This window comes from Nerophis lumbriciformis, linkage group LG03, assembly GCF_033978685.3.
Source record: "Nerophis lumbriciformis linkage group LG03, RoL_Nlum_v2.1, whole genome shotgun sequence".
Lineage (NCBI taxonomy): Eukaryota > Metazoa > Chordata > Actinopteri > Syngnathiformes > Syngnathidae > Nerophis > Nerophis lumbriciformis.
This window is the reverse complement of record NC_084550.2, coordinates 16,575,355-16,597,787: the sequence shown is the minus strand read 5'-3', so window position 1 is coordinate 16,597,787 and position 22,433 is coordinate 16,575,355. Positions and strand designations below refer to the sequence as shown.

The window sequence follows — 22,433 nt, the reverse complement described above, 5'->3', positions numbered from 1 at the left end:
AAACATTCATGAAGTTTGGTTCTTTTATGAATTTATTATGAAAATGTGAGCAAATGGGCTGGGTCTAAAAGTATACATACACCAATGTTAATATTTGGTTACATGTCCCTTGGCAAGTTTCACTGCAATACGGTGCTTTTGGTAGCCATCCACAAGCTTCTGCTTGAATTTTTGACCACTCCTCTTGACAAAATTGGTGCAGTTCAGCTAAATGTGTTGGTTTTCTGACATGGACTTGTTTTTTCAGCATTGTCCACACGTTTAAAGGGGAACATTATCACCAGACCTATGTAAGCGTCAATATATACCTTGATGTTGCAGAAAAAAGACCATATATTTTTTAACCGATTTCCAAACTCTAAATGGGTGAATTTTGGCTACTTAAACGCCTTTCTATTATTTGCTCTCAGAGCGATGACGTCACGTTGTGACGTCACATCGTGACGTCACATCGGGAAGCAATCCGCCATTTTCTCACTTTCGTCGGTGTGTTGTCGGAGGGTGTAACAACACAAACAGGGACGGATTCAAGTTGCACCAGTGGCCCAAAGATGCGAAAGTGGCAAGAAATTGGACAAAATTTGTTCAAAATACGAGAGTGTGGGGAAAGCCGACGAAATGGTCAGTCGTTTGTTCCGCACACTTTACCGACGAAAGCTATGCTATGACAGAGATGGCAAGAATGTGTGGATATCCTGCGACACTCAAAGCAGATGCATTTCCAACGATAAAGTCAAAGAAATCTGCCGCCAGACCCCCATTGAATCTGCCGGAGTGTGTGAGCTATTCAGGGACAAAGGACCTCGGTAGCACGGCAAGCAATGGCGGCAGTTTGTTCCCGCAGACGAGCGAGCTAAACCCCCTGGATGTCTTGGCTCACACCGCTTCTACCGTCCCTTATGCCACCGAAGATGATCAAGAGAAGAATATCGACCCTAGCTTCCCTGGCCTGCTGACATCAACTCCAAAACTGGACAGATCACCTTCAGGAAAAGAGCGCGGATGAGGGTATGTCTACAGAATATATTAATTGATGAAAACTTTATTCATTACTCGTGGTTTTACGTAAATTATTATACATAAACTGTGTTTACCAATAATTTAGCTTAAAAACATTTATTTTTTTCAATCATTCAAGTACATTCGGGTAGTCTTGTGTATTGCAGTATTTTGTGTCTATTTAGGTATGGTTAACCTGAGTGCTAAAATCGTGGAAAAATATATGTTCTTAGCGCGCCTGAAATGGGCTGTCTGCACTCTCAAAGTGCATGTTGTTGCCAAATGTATTTCATATGCTGTAAACCTAGTTCATAGTTGTTAGTTTCCTTTAATGCCAAACAAACACATACCAATCGTTGGTTAGAAGGCGATCGCCGAATTCGTCCTCGCTTTCTCCCGTGTCGCTGGCTGTCGTGTCGTTTTCGTCGGTTTCGCTTGCATACGGTTCAAACCGATATGGCTCAATAGCTTCAGTTTCTTCTTCAATTTCGTTTTCGCTACCTGCCTCCACACTACAACCATCCGTTTCAATACATGCGTAATCTGTTGAATCGCTTAAGCCGCTGAAATCCGAGTCTGAATCCAAGCTAATGTCGCTATATCTTGCTGTTCTATGCGCCATGTTTGTTTGTATTGGCATCACTATGTGACGTCACAGGAAAATGGACGGGTGTATATAACGATGGTTAAAATCAGCCACTTTGAAGCTTTTTTTAGGGATATTGCGTGATGGGTAAAATTTTGAAAAAAACTTCGAAAAATAAAATAAGCCACTGGGAACTGATTTTTAATGGTTTTAACCCTTCTGAAATTGTGATAATGTTCTCCTTTAAGTCAGGACTTTGGGAAGGCCATTCTAAAACCTTAATTCTAGCCTGATTTCTTTACCACTTTTGACGTGTTGTTTGGGGTCATTGTCCTGTTGTGACACCCAACTGCGCCCAAGACCCAACCTCCGGGCTGATGATTTTAGGTTGTCCTGAAGAATTTGGAGGTAATCCTCCTTTTTCATTGTCCCATTTACTCTCTGTAAAGCACCAGTTCCATTGGCGGCAAAACAGGCCCAGAGCGTCATACTACCACCACCATGCTTGACGGTAGGATGGGTGTTCCTGGGATTACAGGCATCACCTTTTTCTCCTCCAAACATATTGCTGGGTATTGTGGCCAAACAGCTCAATTTTTGTGTCCTGACTTTTGGAATAATTAGGAGATGAGTGCCGAAGGAGTCCAGGACCCGGGAAGGTTCATAGGGTAGAAGCAATTCTGAAAGATAAGAAGGCCCAATAACATAAAGAAGAGCCTTAAAATTGATCTTGAAACACACGGGGAGCCAATGTAGAGATCTTAAAACTGGTGTAATGTGAGCCCGCCTTCTGGTCTTCGTCAGGACACGTGCCGCTGAAGTTTGGAGTAATTGTAAAGGTGCAGTAACCTTTTTTAAGAAGAGCAGAAATCAGGGCGTTACAATAATCTATACGACTTGTAATAAAAGCATGAATTCGCGTCTCCGTGTTGCCCTGACAGAGAATCGGGCGAACTGTGGCTATATTGTTAAGATGATTAAAAACTGGAGCTGTTCGATAGTATCGGACTGCCGATATTATCGGCCGATAAATGCTTTAAATGTGGTATCGGTTTTAAAAAAAGTAAAATGTATGACTTTTTAAAACGCCGCTGTACAGAGTGGTACACGGACAAAGGGAGAAGTACAGAGCGCCAATAAACCTTAAAGGCACTGCCTTTGCGTGCCGGCCAAGTCACATAATATCTACGGCTTTTCACACACACAAGTGAATGCAACCCATACTTGGTCAACAGCCATACAGGCCACACTGAGGGTGGCCGTATAAACAACTTTAACACTGTTACAAATATGCGCCACACTGTGAACCCACACCAAACAAGAATGACGAACACATTTCGGGAGAACATCCGCACCGTATGACAACATAAACACAACAGAACAAATACCCAGAATCCCTTGCAGCACTATCTCTTCCGGGACGCTACAATATACATCCCCCACCTCAACCCCGCCCACCTCAACCTCCTCATGCTCTCTCAGGAGAGCATGTCCCAAATTCCAAGCTGCTGTTTTGAGGCATGTTAAAAAAAAAATGCACTTTGTGACTTCAATAATAAATATGGCAGTGCCATGTTGGCATTTTTTTCCATTACTTGAGTTGATTTATTTTGGAAAACCTTGTTACATTGTTTAATGCATCCAGCGGGGCATCACAACAAAATTAGGCATAATAATGTGTTAATTCCACGACTGTATGTATCGGTATCGGTTGATATCGGAATCGGTAATTAAAAGTTGGACAATATCGGATATCGGCAAAAAAGCCATTATCGGACATCTCTAATAAAAATCTATTTTTTTTTTTTTTTTACATGTGATATAAAACTAAGGTCAGAGTCGAAAACGACGCCCAGATTTTGATGGAGTTAAAGACAATGATTGTAGTTTTGATATGTGTTTCTCTCTCAGGGTCCCAGGGCCGGATGACTAAGACTTCAGTCTCGTCCTGGTTAAGCTGAAAAAAGTGATCGGCCTTCCAGGACTTATCTGAAATGCAATTTAAAAAGAGTATCAATTGGTCTTTAAAAGCATATCTTCTTCTATCATTTCACTTTTAGAGTTCTGCAAAAATCCCCAAATTCCGTCGTTATTTTCAATCCGGGTTCATATGGACTTTTTTTTATCTAGATCTCTGCGTTGATTTGATCTGCTCCGCTCCTCGCTGAGAGATAATTACCTGCAGCCAGACAAATCGTTAATCATGCCCTAAGTCACTTTTAATTAGGCCGCTTGTAAAAATAGTGCAGCCCTCTGTGATATTGTGATACAATTATACTTTTGCTTCTTACTTATTAAAGCTTATTTACAAGCTGACAACACGAGCTCAGGGACGCTCTTGCACTTTTCAAGCGTTCTCAAGGTGTTTAATTGGGATTGGATCCGAACATCATCCGTGCTTGTATTATTTAGTCGTGCGGGATGTTAGAAAAGGTTTGATCGGGTGAAATGGGTCAAACGAAGAACAATGGTAAGTACGAGAAACACTAACCTATTTATTATGAACCGTCTGGAATGGACTTATGCTGTCTTTAAGTCGAAGTGGAGTGGTCTTGATTTTTTTTGTTTACATGTAGTGGTCACAATAATTCATGAAGTAAAGCTCATGACGCGGTAAGTTGAATGATGTGGACACGTTTGTTACTTGATACTTTGTAATATGCTTCTGCCATGGAGATTTTGTATGTGTAACTAATATACAACTATAATTGTTTGGTACTTGATTATATTGACAAATGTGCTGTTTTATTGTTCAATGATTATTATGTATGTTAAACGTGTATGCTATTGTGTGCTTAGCTGTTGTGTAGCTGTTAGTAGCCTATAGTCATGATTAGTTCCCGATCCTAAAACCACATATCAGTTGTCGATATCAGCGTCGAGTCATGATTAGTTCCCGATCCAAAAGCCATATATCAGTTGTCGATATCAACGTCAAGTCATGATTAGTTCCTGATCCTAAAGACATATATCAGTTGTCAAAGTCAACGTCAAGTCATGATTAGTTCCCGATCCTAAAGACATATATCAGTTGTCGATATCAATGTCAAGTCATGATTAGTTCCCGATCCTAAAGACATATATCAGTTGTCGATATCAACGTCGAGTCATGATTAGTACCCGATCTTAAAGACATATATCAGTTGTCGATATCAACGTCAAGTCAGGATTAGTTCCCGATCCTAAAGACATATATCAGTTGTCGATATCAACATTGAGTCATGATTAGTTCTCGATCCTAAAGACATATATCAGTTGTCGTAATCAACGTCAAGTCAGGATTAGTTCCCGATCCTAAAGACATATATCAGTTGTCGAAATCAACGTCGAGTCATGATTAGTTCCCGATCCTAAAGACATAAATCAGTTGTCGATCTCAACGTCGAGTCATGATTAGTTCCCGATCCTAAAGACATAAATCAGTTGTCTATCAACGTCAAGTCAAGATTAGTTCCCGATCCTAGACATATATCAGTTGTCGATATCAACATTGAGTCATGATTAGTTCCCGATCCTAAAGCCATATATCAGTTGTCCATATCAACGTCAAGTCATGATTAGTTCCCGATCCTAAAGACATATATCAGTTGTCGATATCAACATTGAGTCATGATTAGTTCCCGATCCTAAAGCCATATATCAGTTGTCCATATCAATGTCAAGTCATGATTAGTTCCCGATCCAAAAGCCATATATCAGTTGTCGATATCAACATCAAGTCATGATTAGTTCCCGATCCTAAAGACATATATCAGTTGTCGATATCAACATTGAGTCATGACTAGTTCCCGATCCTAAAGACATAAATCAGTTGTCAATATCAACGTCAAGTCATGATTAGTTCCCGATCCTAAAGACATATATCAGATGTCGATCTCAACGTCGAGTCATGATTAGTTCCCGATCCTAAAGACATATATCAGTGGTTGATATCAATATCATGTCATGATTAGTTCCCGATCCTAAAGACATATATCAGTTGTCGATATCAACGTCAAGTCATGATTAGTTCCCGATCCAAAGATCTCTTTTGTTTTTGATCTTTGAGTTCAACTCATGAGAAATGGGAGCAAAAACAAAAGTGTTGCATTTATATTTGTGTTTAGTGTAATATGTGTCCGCCTTGGAGACTTTGTTGTTACGCTTTTCTTCAGGGTGGATCCCCCCATAAAAAAAAAACACAAAAAAAAACAGGACCTAATCTCACAAAATGCGAGTGATAACAAAAATGACAATACTGGCCTGGAGGTACCGGAATAACAAAAACAAGCTAATGACGCCATAAGGGGTAAGAAACCGAAATCAATGTCACAGGCGGTAGAGAGCCGGTGGCACGAATAAACTCTGAGTGAAATTTAGATGGAGGAAAAAAAAAAAAGAAAACTGGAAACGAATGGTGGTCTCAAGGGGAAGCCAGGAGGACCGATTAGATATCCAAAAATACAAGCGGCCAAAATACTAACAGGCGGAGTTGGCGTGGAAAGCGTGACAGGATCCCACAACCACAGGTGTGTCTGGTCAGTCGGGTGGAGATGATTGCAATCAGGTGTGCTCAGTCACTCGCGCCTTCCCTTGGAAACCATGGAAACTAGACAGTATAGAGACAGCAGCAGGGGAGGGACATCGCCAGTAGGGGGCACCATGTAGCATTTGTATGTGTAAGTATTACACAACTATCATTATTTGTATTGACATGTGTGCTGTTTTATTGCTCAATGATGATTACATATGTCTAGCTTGTGTGCTAGAGTGTGCTTAGCTGTTGTGTAGCTGCTAGCTCCTAGTAGCCTATAGCCTAGCACATTTATTTTGTAAATTAATTTAGTAAAATAGAATAAATTGTGTGGTTAATGGAGGACTTTTATATGTTAACTGGCTATCCATGTTTGCAAAAAACCTACACTGCAGGACGACTTGTATCGCACATGATATCACACACAAGTAAACACGCTGCAGGACTGCTTGTATCGCACATGATGTCACGCACAAGTAAACACGCTGCAGGACTGCTTGTATCGCACATGATGTCACGCACAAGTAAACACGCTGCAGGACTGCTTGTGTCGCACATGAGATCATGCTGCAAGACTGCTTGTATCACACGTGATAACGCACACAAGTAAACAGGCAGCAGGGCTGCTTGTATCGCACATGAGATCACACACTAGTAAACACCCTGCAAGACTGCTTGTATCGCACGTGATATCGCACACAAGTAAACAGGCTGCAGGGCTGTTTGTGTCGCACATGATATCACACGCAAGTAAAAATGCTGCAGGACTGCTTGTGTCGCACATGAGATCACACACAAGTAAACACGCTGCAAGACTGCTTGCATCACACGTGATAACGCACACAAGTAAACAGGCAGCAGGGCTGCTTGTATCGCACATGAGATCACACACTAGTAAACACCCTGCAAGACTGCTTGTATCGCACGTGATATCGCACACAAGTAAACAGGCTGCAGGGCTGTTTGTGTCGCACATGATATCACACGCAAGTAAAAATGCTGCAGGACTGTTTGTATCGCACATGATATCACACAAAAGTAAACACGCTGCAGGACTGCTTGTATTGCACATGGTATCACACAAAAGTAAACACACTGCAGGATTGCTTGAATCGCACATGATATCACACACAGGAAAACACGCTGCAGGACTGCTTGTATTGCACACGAGATCACAGGCAAGTAAACACGCTGCAGGACTGTCTGAATCACACATGATTTCACACAAGTAAACACGCTGCAGGACTGCTTGTATCGCACATGATAACACACATTAGTAAACGCATTGCATGACTGCTTGTATCGTACATGATATCACACGCAAGTAAACACGCTGCAGGACTGCTGGTATCACACATATCACACACAAGTAAACACGCTGCAGGACTGCTTGTGTCGCACATGATATCACACACAAATAAGCATGCTACATGACTGCTTGTATCGCACATGATATCACACGCAAGCAAACACTCTGTAGGACTGCTGGGGTTTTACATGACATCACACACCAGTCAGGCTGCAGGACTGCTTGTATCGCACTTGATATCACACATGAGTTTTTACTCGTATCTCTGCTTGTATCACACATAATATCACACATGAGTTTTTACTCGTATCTCTGCTTGCATCACACATATCACACAAGTAAACACGCTGCTGGACTGCTTTTATTCCACACTTTACATGTGAGCCAGTATCATCCAATGCTTGTTTTTGTTTTGTTTTTTGCTATTATCGGACTGATATTTGATATCAAAACGGGACTGGGACACCCCTACTTAACTTTCTGACTAACTTACTTAACTACCGCTTTATTCAATATTAAATACCACTGGCATTAACAGCTGTGGCTGTGGGCAACCTACTCATGTAGTTCAGTTATGATGAGTAGTCCGCATCCAGCATTTGTATCTCTCTCTGCATGCACTTTAAAATGTCGTTACTCATGGATTGGTGTGAAAGTCACCTTGATTCCTTATATCGGACATGATATCACACATTTTACATGTCAGCTGATATCATCACATACTTTTTTTTGATGATATTGGACCGATATAAGGATAGGATAGGACATTATTGTCATTGCACAAGTACAACGAAACTATGTTTTCAGCACAAACCCGTTCAAGATTAGACAAACAAACAGTGTACAGGGTTACAGAACAGGAACGCTGATGGGTCGCCACAAGGCGCCCCATAAAAGATAAGAAAAAAGTAAAACGCTGGGGAAGAAGATGAGTAAAAAATACAATCTAGACTGGGCTCCTAAGGGGTTCTAGTCTGGAGTGGGAAAAAAGCTCCATGCCATGCACACATAAACATGTTACATTTAATCACGACAACTCGCAATAGAGGGGCGGGGAGTTGGAACCCTGGAGGTCGACTGCTGCTATGAAGCGCTGCCAGCCGTCCATCACCCCGAGGGAAATCAAGCGGTGGTGAAGGCGTGGGGTGGGGGAGGGTGTGTGTGTGTGTGTGTGTATATGCCCATTGTCTTGGGTGTGTCGATGTAATGTTCATAGGCTCGGCCGTTCTGCATGCAAGCAAAACTTCAACTCCAGGTGTCGTTGAGGAGGGAGGGAGGTCAAAAGCGTCAATCATTGAGGTGTCCTCGGGGGTGTTTTCAGAACAGCCTGTTCCTGTTGTTCACAGCGTCAAGGCCATTCGAGGGAGTCAAATCGTAGATTAGGATGTTTGTTTTCCGCGAGCAGACATGACAATGACTTGTCTGTTAAGGACATAATAATAAGTATATAAAGACACACCTAGTGTAAATGTACATGTCAAATCCAGTTTATGAGATGTTTAGATGTTTATATTTCTTTGTGGGATAAGTTGAGTCAAGTCAGTTTAAACATTTACAGGCTACATTTTATTATGTTAAAGATATTCAAAAATGAACATTTCATTCTTCTCTCTCGACATAAAGCAACAGGGTTGTGTCATTTCAAACTCTCTTCCCTTCCCATCCCGTCTTCCGGCAAATGGACCCAAAATGAAGTCTTGAGGACGTTTTAATAAGCGAGCGTTTTGACAGAATGGCTTGTGTTGTTGCCGTCGGGGCACCTCCGCCACAAGCGTCTGTCACCGTGGCAACGGCGCTGGCTGCTGCAAGCGCCCATTTAAGCAGAAGATGAAAGAATGTAATTGTTTTGTAAAGCAGCAGACCCTGCAGATCAGGGTCGAGCTTGTAGTCTGGGAAGCAATTGGCGGGCAACACCGAGGGCATTGGTCCTTGCTGTAACGCTCGCTGTAACGCTCACTGTAACTCTTTGATGCAATGCTTACTGCAGCGGTTGAAGTGTAACGCAGTCCTTCTCAAATATAGTGGCGTGCACCCCTGCCGGGGGCTTTGACCTCGAGAAACACGCTGTTTTTTCCGCACCAGAATATGACGAAGGATATGTAACACTTGACTTCACTGTAACTATGGTGGGAGACGAGGAAAGACCAGAGTGTGGTTTCCTTTAATATTAATACGCTTACAATGTTATGCAGAAGTATAGTTTTATAGACAGATGATATTATTCATAGTCACTGTGGAGTGTGTGTGTGTGTGTGGGGTGGGGCAATATTTTTTTTTTCTAGGGGGGGCGTAACAGTAAATTGAGAACCTACTGTAACGGCTGATATGTAACTTACTGTAACGCTTACTGTAACGGCTGCATTGTAACATTTACTGTCACGCTTACTGTAACACTTGTTGTAACACCCACTGTAACACCCACTGCAACACCCAATGTAACGCTTACTATAACGCTTGCTGTAAAGCTTACTGTAACGCTCACTCAAACGCTTACAGTAGTGCTTACTGTAACGCTTACTGTAATGCTTACTGTAACAGTGGTAGTATAGCGTTTACTGTAATATCCACTAACGCTTGCCGTAACGCTGTTTGTAAGGCTAACCGTAACGCTTACTGTGAAGCTCGCTGTAACGCTTACTCTAATGCTAACTGTAACGCTGACTGTAATGCTTCAGTGTAACGTTTACTGTAACGCTTACTGTAACACTTACTGTTACGCTTGCTGTAAGGTTAACTGTAACCCTTACTGTAATGCTTGATGTAACTCTTACTGTAACACTTATTGTTAGACCTATTGTAACACTTACTGTAAGGGCTGCAGTGTAAAGCTTACTGTAACACTTACTGTAACAGCTGCAGCGTAACACTTACTGTAATGCTTACTGTAACGGCTAAAGTGTAACACTTACTGTAATGCCCACTGTAACGCTTGCTGTAATGCTTTTTGTAAGACTTTTTGTAAGGCTAACCGCAACGCTTACTGTGAAGCTTGCTGTAACGCTGACTGTAACAGCTTCAGTGCAACGTTTGCTGTAATGCTTACTGTGACGGAGGCAGTGTACAGCTTACTGTAACACTAAGTGTTACACTTGCTGTAACGCTTAATGTAGTGCCCACTGTAACATTTGCTGTAACACTTACTGTAACGCTTATGATAATCCTTGTTGTTAAACATATTGTAACACTTACTGTAAGGGCTGCAGCATAAAGCTTACTGTAACGCTTACTGTAATGACTGCAGCGTAACGCTTACTGTAACACTTACTGTTATGCTTGCTGTAATGCTTTTTGTAAGGTTAACCCTTACTGTAATGCTTGCTGTAACGCTTACTGTAACACTTATTGTTAGACCTATTGTAACGCTTACTGTAAGGGCTGCAGTGTAAAGCTTACTGTAACGCTTACTGTAACGGCTGCAGCGTAACACTTACTGTAAGGCTTGCTGTAACTTTTTTATGCAACACTTACTGTAACGGCTAAAGTGTAACACGTATTGTAATGCCCACTGTAAAGCTTGCCATAATGCTTTTTGTAAGGCTAACCGTAACACTTACTGTGAAGCTCGCTGTAACGCTGACTGTAACAGCTTCAGTGTAACGTTGGCTGTAATGCTTACTGTGACAGAGGCAGTGTACAGCTTACTGTAACACTAACTGTTACACTTGCAGTAACGCTTAATGTAGTGCCCACTGTAACATTTGCTGTAACACTTACTGTAATGCTGACTGTAACCGCTTCAGTGTAGCCTTTGCTGTAATGCTTACTGTGACGGAGGCAGTGTACAGCTTAGAAAAGCGCTATATAAAATGTAATCCATTATTATTATTATGGACATGTAGGGTCCCAAAGATCGACTAGTGGGGTCCCAAAGATCGACTGGTGGGGTCCCAGAGATCGACTGGTGGGGTCCCAGAGATCGACTGGTGGGGTCCCAGAGATCGACTGGTGGGGTCCCAAAGATCAACTGGTGGGGTCCCAAAGATCGACTGGTGGTGTCCCAAAGATCGACTGGTGGGGTCCCAGAGATCGACTGGTGGGGTCCCAGAGATCGACTGGTGGGGTCCCAGAGATCGACTGGTGGGGTCCCAAAGATCGACTGGTGGGGTCCCAGAGATCGACTGGTGGGGTCCCAAAGATCGACTGGTAGGGTCCCAGAGATCGACTGGTGGGGTCCCAGAGATCGACTGGTAGTGTCTCAGAGATCGACTGGTGGGGTCCCAAAGATCGACTGGTGGGGTCCCAAAGACCGACTGGTGGGGTCCCAAAGACCGACTGGTAGGGTCCCAGAGATCGACTGGTAGGGTCCCAGAGATCGACTGGTAGGGTCCCAAAGATGGACTGGTAGGGTCCCACAGATCGACTGGTGGGGTCCCACAGATCGACTGGTGGGGTCCCAGAGATCGACTGGTGGGGTCCCAGAGATCGACTGGTGGGGTCCCAGAGATCGACTGGTGGGGTCCCAGAGATCGACTGGTAGAGTCCCAAAGATCGACTGGTAGAGTCCCAAAGATCGACTGGTTGGTGACCCTCTGGTTCTAACGCTCTTGGTCCAGCTGGATGTCAAAATTAGTTTAATTCCAGGTTTTTTGGTCTCCTGCTGCTGTTCAACAGTTGTAGTAAAAGTTGAAGAGTAAAAAAAAAAAGTACATCAAGTCATTCTGCAGACATCCGATGGAGTACCGCAGTGGTTGTCAAACATCTGTTGCTTGTTCCCGTCAAATGTCATTTTCCAGGCAGGATTAAGTCCACGTGCTCATCCCTTGAAGGTGCGGACGTGTAAATAGAGAGGCGAGGTCTTCTCATGTCGTCTCTCATGCGCGCTCACATGCCACCATGGCGCCGCTTTTAATCACCGCGTGGAGCTCAGAGGGATTCCTGGCACACATCGCGGCGCATAGCTAATCCACATTAGGGACTTTGGCTCGCCGCATTAATTCTTAACGGCAGATGAGAGAAAGTGAAAGTGAAAGTAAAGCCAGAAAGAGGGATATAGTACAATTGGAACGAATGATCCCAGCGTCCACTCAATTACATTGTCTTGTCTTTCTTTCAACAACTACTCTCGACTTATTGTAGGCAGAATAAATAAAACACGTCGTATTAAATCTTTCAAAGTGTCCCAGTTTCCGGCCCCCTGCAGCCATTGTCCGACTTGGCTTTCAAATGTGATCGAGCTAAAACGCTGAAAAAGTCGCTTTTGCTTGGCCGGGGGCCACAAAGGCCAAAGTGTCCAATTTCACCGCCTCCATCTCAACTCATGGGGATGATTGTGACTCACGGCCCGGACTATTCCGCGTCCTCGTCCTGACTTTACGACGAGCACTTTAGGGGGGATTTACTCAAGCGGTGGCAGCTTTCTCTTGAAATAAGAGGCTTTTAACCTGAAGGGACGCGATTCATAGTGTCTCCCGAGCATTGTCAGGGTACACCTGCTAAAAGAAGTCACGCCGATCTACTTTTAAGTACCGTATTTTAAGGACTATAAGGCGCACTTAAAATCCTTTCATTTTGTTAAAACTCAACAGTGCGCCTTATAACCCGGTGCGCCTAATGTACAAAATAATTTTGGTTGTGCTTACCGACCTCGAAGCTATTTTATTTGGTACATGGTGAAATGATAAGTGTGACCAGTAGATGGCAGTCACACATAAGACATATGTGGAGACTGCAATATGATGGTAGTTACACATAAGAGATAGGTGTAGACTGCAATATGACTCAAGTAAACAACCCAAAAATGTTATATGTTCCATTGAAAATATAGAGCATTACACACGGCGCTCAAAAATCCATCAAAATGTTTTAGTACGACTTTGGTAAGCTATGAAGCCACACCGCTTGATGCATTGTACAGTGCTTCAACATAGGAGTATTATTGTGGTGTGTGTATAATTTAAGACATATTATCTTGCGTTTTGTTCCGCAATATTATGCAAAAGCAACTTTTCTTACCTTCTGGTACCTGCTGATCTGTATTTGGGATCTGCATAAGTCCTGAAAATTTGCGCGCTTCCGCCTTTGTAGTCGATAAGCTTCTTCTTTTTTCTCTATCTTCTTGTTATGGGACATTCATCCTCCGCTGTTGCCATTTCTAATATAAAGTAGTGTAAAGTTCTTACTGTATATCTGTCAGTAAACTCGCCATGAAAGCGCTAAAACATACCGGTGTAGTGAGTTTACATTATTCACCCAAATAACTTTAGTTATTAGAGTTCCGTGTGTCTGAGAGGAGAATCAACATTTACATTTTAAAATATAGAACATCTCTTGGGAAATTGGTAAAAATATGGCATTTTTCTACATCACAATACCTCACCATCTACTAAATTGTATATCATTTTGAAACAGTTTATGGATTTAATACTTTGTAATGTTTCCTGGTGAGGAACCCTGGAATATTGTGAATCCTTCATGTAGACTAGAGTCGAGACATGTTTCAAGCTGCCTTTCCTGTGTGTTACAGAAAGTATGAGCTGCTGCCTGCTCTTTTTCACTATAAGGCGCACTTAAAATCAGTTTTTTCTCTCAAAACCCGACAGTGCGCCTTATAACCCGGTGCGCCTAATGTACTGAATACGTTTGGTTGATCTTACCCACTTCGAAGCTGTTTTATTTGGCACATGGTGAAATGGCAAGTGTGACAGTCAAAAATAAGAGATAAGTGTAGGCTGCACTATGATGGCAATATGACTCAAGTAAACAACACCAACATTTTATATGTTCCATTGAAAATATAGAACATTACACACGGCGCTCAAAAATCTATCAAAATGTTTTAGTACGACTTTGGTAAGCCATGAAGTCGCACCACTTGATGGATTGTACTGTGCTTCAACATAGGAGTATTATTATGGTGTGTGTATAATTTAAGACATATTATCTGGCGTTTTGTTACGCAATATTATGCAAAAGCAACTTTTCTTACCTTCTGGTACCTGCTGATCTGTATTTGGGATCTGCATAAGTCCTGAAAATTTGCGCGCTTCCGCCTTTGTAGTCGATAAGCTTCTTCTTTTTTCTCTATCTTCTTGTTATGGGACATTCATCCTCCGCTGTTGCCATTTCTAATATAAAGTAGTGTAAAGTTCTTACTTATATCTGTCAGTAAACTCGCCATGAAAGCGCTAAAACATACCGGTGTAGTGAGTTTACATTATTCACCCAAATAACTTTAGTTATTAGAGAGTTCCGTGTGTCTGAGAGGAGAATCAACAATTGCATTTCAAAATATAGAACATCTCCTGCACTGTAAAAAAAAAAAATAGTTGAGAAAACGCAAATTTTCAAGGCAACATGATGCAACAAGATTTTTGCGTTTTCTCAACTTTTGACTACTGCTGGCCAGACACTGTTTTGCTAGTTAAACATAGTGAAACCTTTTTTCTGAGTCTGACTAACTTGAAAACTATAATTATTTTTTACAGTGTACCAAAACAGTGTCTCAAAAGTTGAGAAAACGCAAAAATCTTGTTGCATCATGTTGCCTTGAAAATTTGCGTTTTCTGAACTTTCTTTTTTTTTTTTACAGTGTGGGAAATTGGTAAAAATATGGTATTTTTCTACATCACAATACCTCACCATCTACTAAATTGTATATCATTTTGAAACAGTTTATGGATTTAATACTTTGTAATGTTTCCTGGTGAGGAACCCTGGAATATTGTGAATCCTTCATGTAGACTAGAGTTGAGACATGTTTCAAGCTGCCTTTCCTGTGTGTTACAGAAAGTATGAGAATGTATGAGCTGCTGCCTGCTCTTTTTCACTATAAGGCGCACTTAAAATCAGGTTTTTCTCTCAAAACTCGACAGTGCGCCTTATAACCCGGTGCGCCTAATGTACTGAATATGTTTGGTTGAGCTTACCCACTTCGAAGCTGTTTTATTTGGCACATGGTGAAATGGCAAGTGTGACAGTCAAACATAAGAGATAAGTGTAGGCTGCACTATGATGGCAATATGACTCAAGTAAACAACACCAACATTTTATATGTTCCATTGAAAATATAGAACATTACACACGGCGCTCAAAAATCCATCAAAATGTTTTAGTACGACTTTGGTAAGCTCTGAAGCCGCAGCGCTTGATGGATTGTACTGTGCTTCAACATAGGAGTATTATTATGGTGTGTGTATAAGGTAAGACATTTTATCTGGCGTTTTGTGTCGCAATATTATGCAAAAGCAACTGTTCTTACCTTCTGGTACCTGCTGATCTGCATTTGGGATCTGCATAAGTCCTGAAAATTTGCGCGCATCCGCCTTTGTAGCCTCTTTTTTTCTATCTTCTTGTTATGGGACATTCATCCTCCGCTGTTGCCATTTCTGACATATTTTTTTCCTGGATGTTACAGAAAGTATGAGAATGTGTGAGCTGCTGCCTGCGCTTCTTTACTTATACAATAATCTCATATTTGTCAAGATATTAAAACAAAGTTCTGATTTTTGACAGAGATATATTTTCTGTCATCTTCTTGTCCATCCATCGCGGTCGCTGTGTTATTTGATTAAATCGCGGAACATGAAACTCTGCTGTAGACACCACGCTGGACTGTTGGTAAAACAAAAGTATTTTGCTACATATTTGTGTACCACATCAGGTTACACTCATTGATTTGGAGCTCCACTCTTACTAGCAGCACTTGTGTAGCCCCTGACCTGCGATGCTGCAGTCGGCATTCTTGACTGTTGGTAAACTACAATTTTACTGCTAGGCACTTGTCTCCTAAAACAGGTTCTACACAATGAACTACAGCGCCCCTATTGCTGGCAGCACTCGTGCAGCCCCTGACCTGTGATGCTGTGACCAGCATTATTGACTGTTACTAAAACACAATTTCTCTGCTATACACTTGTGTACAAATTCAAGTTACACACAAGGAACCACAGCTCCTCCAGTGGTGGCAGCACTCGTGCTGCCCCTTCACCGTAATGCTGTAGACGCCGTGCTGGATTGTTAGTAAAACGCAATTATTTTACTGAATATTTGTGAAGCAATTCAGGTTCCGTTCATTAAATCGCAGCTCCTGTATTGCTGGCAGCACTCGTGCAGCCCCTGACCTGTGATGCTGTGACCAGAATTATTGACTGTTACTAAAACACAATTTCTCTGCTATACACTTGTGTACAAATTCAAGTTATACACAAGGAACCACAGCTCCTCCAGTGGTGTCAGCACTCGTGCTGCCCCTTCATCGTAATGCTGTAGACGGCATGCTGGATTGTTATTAAAACACAATTATTTTGCTGAATATTTGTGTAGCAATTCAAGTTCCATTCATTGAATCACAGCTCCTCTATTGCTGGCAGCACTCGTGCAGCCCCTGACCTGTGATGCTGTGATCAGCATTATTGACTGTTACTAAAACACAATTTTCCTGCTCTCCACTTGTGAAGCAATTCAAGTTATATACAATGAACCACAGCTCCTCCAGTGGTGGCAGCATTCGTGCAGCCCCTTCACCGTAATACTGTAGAGACCATGCTGGATTGTTAGTAAAACACAATTATTTTACTGATGATTTGTGAAGCAATTCAGGTTCCATTCATTAAATCGCAGCTTCTGTATTGATGGCAGCACTCATGCAGCCCCTGACCTTATATGCTGTGACCAGCATTCTTGACTTTTACCAAAACACAATTTTCCTGCTCTCCACTTGTGTAGCAATTCAAGTTATATACAAGGAACCACAGCTCCTCCAGTGGTGTCAGCACTCGTGCTGCCCCTTCATCGTAATGCTGTAGACGGCGTGCTGGATTGTTATTAAAACACAATTATTTTGCTGAATATTTGTGTAGCAATTCAGGTTCCATTCATTGAATCACAGCTCCTCTGTTGCTGGCAGCACTCGTGCAGCCCCTGACCTGTGATGCTGTGATCAGCATTATTGACTGTTACTAAAACACAATTTTCCTGCTCTCCACTTGTGAAGCAATTCAAGTTATATACCATGAACCACAGCTCCTCCAGTGGTGGCAGCATTCGTGCAGCCCCTTCACCGTAATACTGTAGAGACCATGCTGGATTGTTAGTAAAACACAATTATTTTACTGATGATTTGTGAAGCAATTCAGGTTCCATTCATTAAATCGCAGCTTCTGTATTGATGGCAGCACTCATGCAGCCCCTGACCTTATATGCTGTGACCAGCATTCTTGACTTTTACCAAAACACAATTTTCCTGCTCTCCACTTGTGTAGCAATTCAAGTTATATACAAGGAACCACAGCTCCTCCAGTGGTGGCAGCACTCGTGCTTCCCCTTCATCGTAATGCTGTAGACGCCGTGCTGGATTGTTAGTAAAACGCAATTATTTTACTGAATATTTGTGAAGCAATTCAGGTTCCGTTCATTAAATCGCAGCTCCTGTATTGCTGGCAGCACTCGTGCAGCCCCTGACCTGTGATGCTGTGACCAGCATTCTTGACTGTTACTAAAACACAATTTCTCTGCTATACACCTGTGTACAAATTCAAGTTATACACAAGGAACCACAGCTCCTCCAGTGGTGTCAGCACTCGTGCTGCCCCTTCATCGTAATGCTGTAGACGGCGTGCTGGATTGTTATTAAAACACAATTATTTTGCTGAATATTTGTGTAGCAATTCAAGTTCCATTCATTGAATCACAGCTCCTCTATTGCTGGCAGCACTCGTGCAGCCCCTGACCTGTGATGCTGTGATCAGCATTATTGACTGTTACTAAAACACAATTTTCCTGCTCTCCACTTGTGAAGCAATTCAAGTTATATACAATGAACCACAGCTCCTCCAGTGGTGGCAGCATTCGTGCAGCCCCTTCACCGTAATACTGTAGAGACCATGCTGGATTGTTAGTAAAACACAATTATTTTACTGATGATTTGTGAAGCAATTCAGGTTCCATTCATTAAATCGCAGCTTCTGTATTGATGGCAGCACTCATGCAGCCCCTGACCTTATATGCTGTGACCAGCATTCTTGACTTTTACCAAAACACAATTTTCCTGCTCTCCACTTGTGTAGCAATTCAAGTTATATACAAGGAACCACAGCTCCTCCAGTGGTGTCAGCACTCGTGCTGCCCCTTCATCGTAATGCTGTAGATGGCGTGCTGGATTGTTATTAAAACACAATTATTTTGCTGAATATTTGTGTAGCAATTCAGGTTCCATTCATTGAATCACAGCTCCTCTATTGCTGGCAGCACTCGTGCAGCCCCTGACCTGTGATGCTGTGACCAGCATTCTTGACTGTTACTAAAACACAGTTTTCCTGCTCTCCACTTGTGTACCAATTAAGGTTCTACACAAGGAACCACAGCTCCTCCAGTGCTTGCAGCATGGCACCACACTGGATTGTTAGTAAAACACAAATATGTTGCTACAGAGTTTCGTACCAATTTAGGTCCACCTCAGTGAACCGTAGCTCCCTTGTGCAGGAAGCACTTTTGCGTCCCCTGGTCTGAAAAGATGTGACCACCCTGATTGACTGTTTGTAGAACACAATTATCTTGCTACACAATCAGCCTTCACTCAATGAACCGCAGCTTCTGTTGTGCTGGCAGGACTCGTGCAGGCTCTGAGCCATTATGCTGAGACCACAATGTTTGACTGTTGCTAAAACACCATTTTCTTACCCCACACTTGTGTGCCAATTCAGGTTCCACTTACTGAACCACAGCTCTCCCAGTGCGGCCTTATTCTGTGATGCTACCACCACTGTGCCAGACTAATGGCAAAACACACACATCTGGGTACTTGTTAGTGTTGCAGATATTTATTTTCAGTAGATACTACATGTATGCTGCTCCAAAAGCTGCACACTGAAGGATATACCGATATATTTCTAGGGCAATGTCCTTTGAGAAGGTATAAAAACATGAAATATGAGTGCTGTGACGTACATTTGGTGAGTCTGAAAGACACAAGCTGGCATTTTAAAGAGACAAAAGTGTTTCATTCAATTTGTGTTGTCAAATAAAATAAAACAAAGTCTTCTTCAGACTCAGCTGCCAAAAATGATTTTATAAATCAAATCATGAGAGTGAGCATATTTTGCTGAACAGAATATGCTAATTTGCGAGGTGAGCCACTTCTGGCCATGGCGTTGATTAAAACCTTGTGCCTTCTACACAGAAATAACCACCTTTCTGTCCTGATGAGGAAACGCTGGTTGAATGCAGATCAGAGATGTTGTGTTTTCTCTCCGGTTCAGGCAACTTGTCCTCGTCCTATCGTCTATCGCCCATCATCAATAGTCCTTGTCCATCATCAATCGTCCTCGTTAATCATCAATCGTTCTCGTCCTCGTCCATCGTCCTCATCCATCGTCTTCGTCCTCGTCCTTGTCAATCGTCTTCGTCCTTCCACCATCGTCTTTGTCCATCATCCCATCATCCATCCTCCTCGTCCATCGTCCATTGTCCTTGTCCATCATTCAGCGTCCATCGTCTTCGTCCTCGTTTTTTTTTAATCGTCAATCGTCTTTGTCCATCGTCAGTCGTTTTCGTCCATCGTCCTTGTCCGTTCGTTCATCGTCTTTATCCATCGTCTTAATACATTGTTCGTCGCCCTCGTCCATTGTCTTCGTCCATCGTCCTCGTCTATCATCCATTGTCCCTTGTCCTTGTCCATCACCCATTGTCCTTGTCCATTGTCCGTGTCCATCGTCCTCGTCCATTGTCTATCGTCAATCGTCCATCGTCTTCGTCCTCGTCCTTGTCAATTGTCCTTGTCCATTGTTCTCGTCCATCGCCCATGGTCTTCGTCCTCGTCTTTGTTAATCGTCTTTGTCCATTGTCTTCATCCATAATTTTTGTCTATCGTCCATCGTCTTCATCCTCTTCCTTGTCCATCGTCCCCGTCCATCATCCTCTTCCATCGTCTTCGTCCTTGTCTGTGTCAATTGTCTTCATTTATCATCTTTGTCCATCGTCTTCGTCCTTGTCCGTGTCAATTGTCTTCGTCCATCGTCCTTGTCTATCGTCCTTGTCCATCGTCCTTGTCTGATGTCCTCGTTCGTCTTCGTCTATCGTCTTTGTCGATTGTCCTTGTCCATCATCCATCGTCCTTGTCCATCGTCCTTGTCTGACGTCCTCATTCCTCGTTCGTCTTCGTCCTCATCAATCGTCTTCGTCCATCGTCCTCGTCCAATTGGCTTCGTCCATCATCCATTGTCCAAAGTCTTTGTCTTATGTCCTCATCCATCGTCTTCGTCCTCGCCCTTGTCAGTTGTCTTCGTTCATCGTCTTCATCCATCGTCTTCGTCCTTGTCTATTGTCTTCATACATCGTCCTTGCCGATTGTCTTTGTACACTGTCCTCGTCCATTGTCTTCCGTCAACGTTCTTCGTCCATAACCCATCGTCTTTATCCATCGTCCATCGTCTTTGTTCATCCTTCATCATCCTTGTCCATAGTATTCGTCCATTGTCCATCGTCTTCGTCCATTGTCCTCATCCATCATCCATCGTCCTCATTCATCGTCCTCTTCCATCGTCCTCAACCATCATCCATTGTTCTTGTCCATCATCCATTGTCTTCGTCTCTCGTTTATCGTCTTTGTCCGTCGTCCTCATCCATTGTCAATCATCGTCTTTGTCCATCGTCTTCGTCCATCGTCCTTGTCCATTGTCCTTGTCCATCGTCTTCCTCCTCGTCTATCAAGCATCGTCCTCGTCTGTCGTCCTCGTCCATCGTCTTTGTCCATCATTAAGGTCCTTGTCCACCGTCCTCGTTCATCATCAGTCTTCCTCGTCTATAGTCATCATCCATTGTGCATCATCTTCGTCCATCATCCATAGTTCTCGCCTATCGTCGTCATCTATCGTACTCGTCCATTGTCTTTGTCCATCTTCCTCGTCCATCGTCCTCATCCATTGTCTTTGTCCAACATCCACAAAAATACACAAAGCGAAACCGGGAAGACACTGGAAAGAAGGGCAGAAACTCTCAGGAGAGAAAAGGTACTGTAGGCGACCGGCACTGCAAGGAGAGGAAGGGAGGCATGGCCGCTGAAATAAATACCCTGTCAGATATTAAAACATTATTGGGAAGAATTGTTGACAATGAGAGTAATTTTTATTTTTAAATACATTTTAAAAAGTACATAATATTGGGCTCCAGCAAAAAGGTAACTTTTGTCATGCAGGACAAACATTTGAGCTTCACTGATTTTTCAGTTAAAAAAAATCTAAATACTGGTAATATATGTGTATACTATAAAAAAAAATGCTGAGACAGATAAAAGCAAAAAAAAAAAGTCCCATACCGATATTCAGCAAAATGCTGAATATCCCAGCCGATAATAAGTTGCTCTCTCGTGAGATCCTTCTGTTGACATTTTTAAAGGTCCTCCTACCTGCACTTCCTGTGTTTTTGACACATGCTGAGGAATCAGCACACAAACACACTTTTTTCCCCAAAATGTTATTTTGTTCTAGCTGAAACACAAAATGATTACTTTGCTTACTTACTTAGTGCCCCTTCTGGTGCATAGGCCGTCAACAAGTGATCTCCAGGCATTTATGTTGGGCCGTTCTCTTCAGTTGGGTCCAGGTCATCTTCATGCTCTTCGTGTCTGCCTCCAGGTGTTTCTGGGACGGCCACTTTTCCGCTTGCCCTGCGGGTTCCATTTTAGGGCTTGTCTAGTAATGGTATTTGTGGGCTTACGCAGAGTGTGGCCTATCCAGAGCTATCTGCGTTTCTTAATTTCCACTTCCGCGGGAAGCTGATTTGTTCTTTGCCAGAGTTCAGTATTGCTTATGGTGTCTGGCCATCGGATGGGGAGAATCTTCCGCAGAAGACCTGCACTTTTTTGACGGTGTCAGCTTTGGTTCTCCAGGTCTCTGCTTCATATAAGAGGACTGCTTTGATGTTGGAGTTAGATAATCTGACTTCGGTGTTGAGGGTCAGTTCTTTCGAGATCCAAATGTTACGCAGTTGGGTAAACGCAACACGTGCCTTCCTGATTTGTGCTTTTATGTCAGCGTCTGTGCTGCCCTGTTTGTCAATCACACTGCCAAGGTAGGTGAAGGATTCAACCTCTT

General features: G+C 42.7%; 1 protein-coding gene across 1 annotated transcript in view; it reads left to right on the top strand.

The window, feature by feature from the left end:
- fstl4 (follistatin-like 4) overlaps nt 1-22,433 on the top strand; it is a 375,104-nt gene that overhangs the window by 172,240 nt on the left and 180,431 nt on the right. The window lies entirely within an intron of this gene.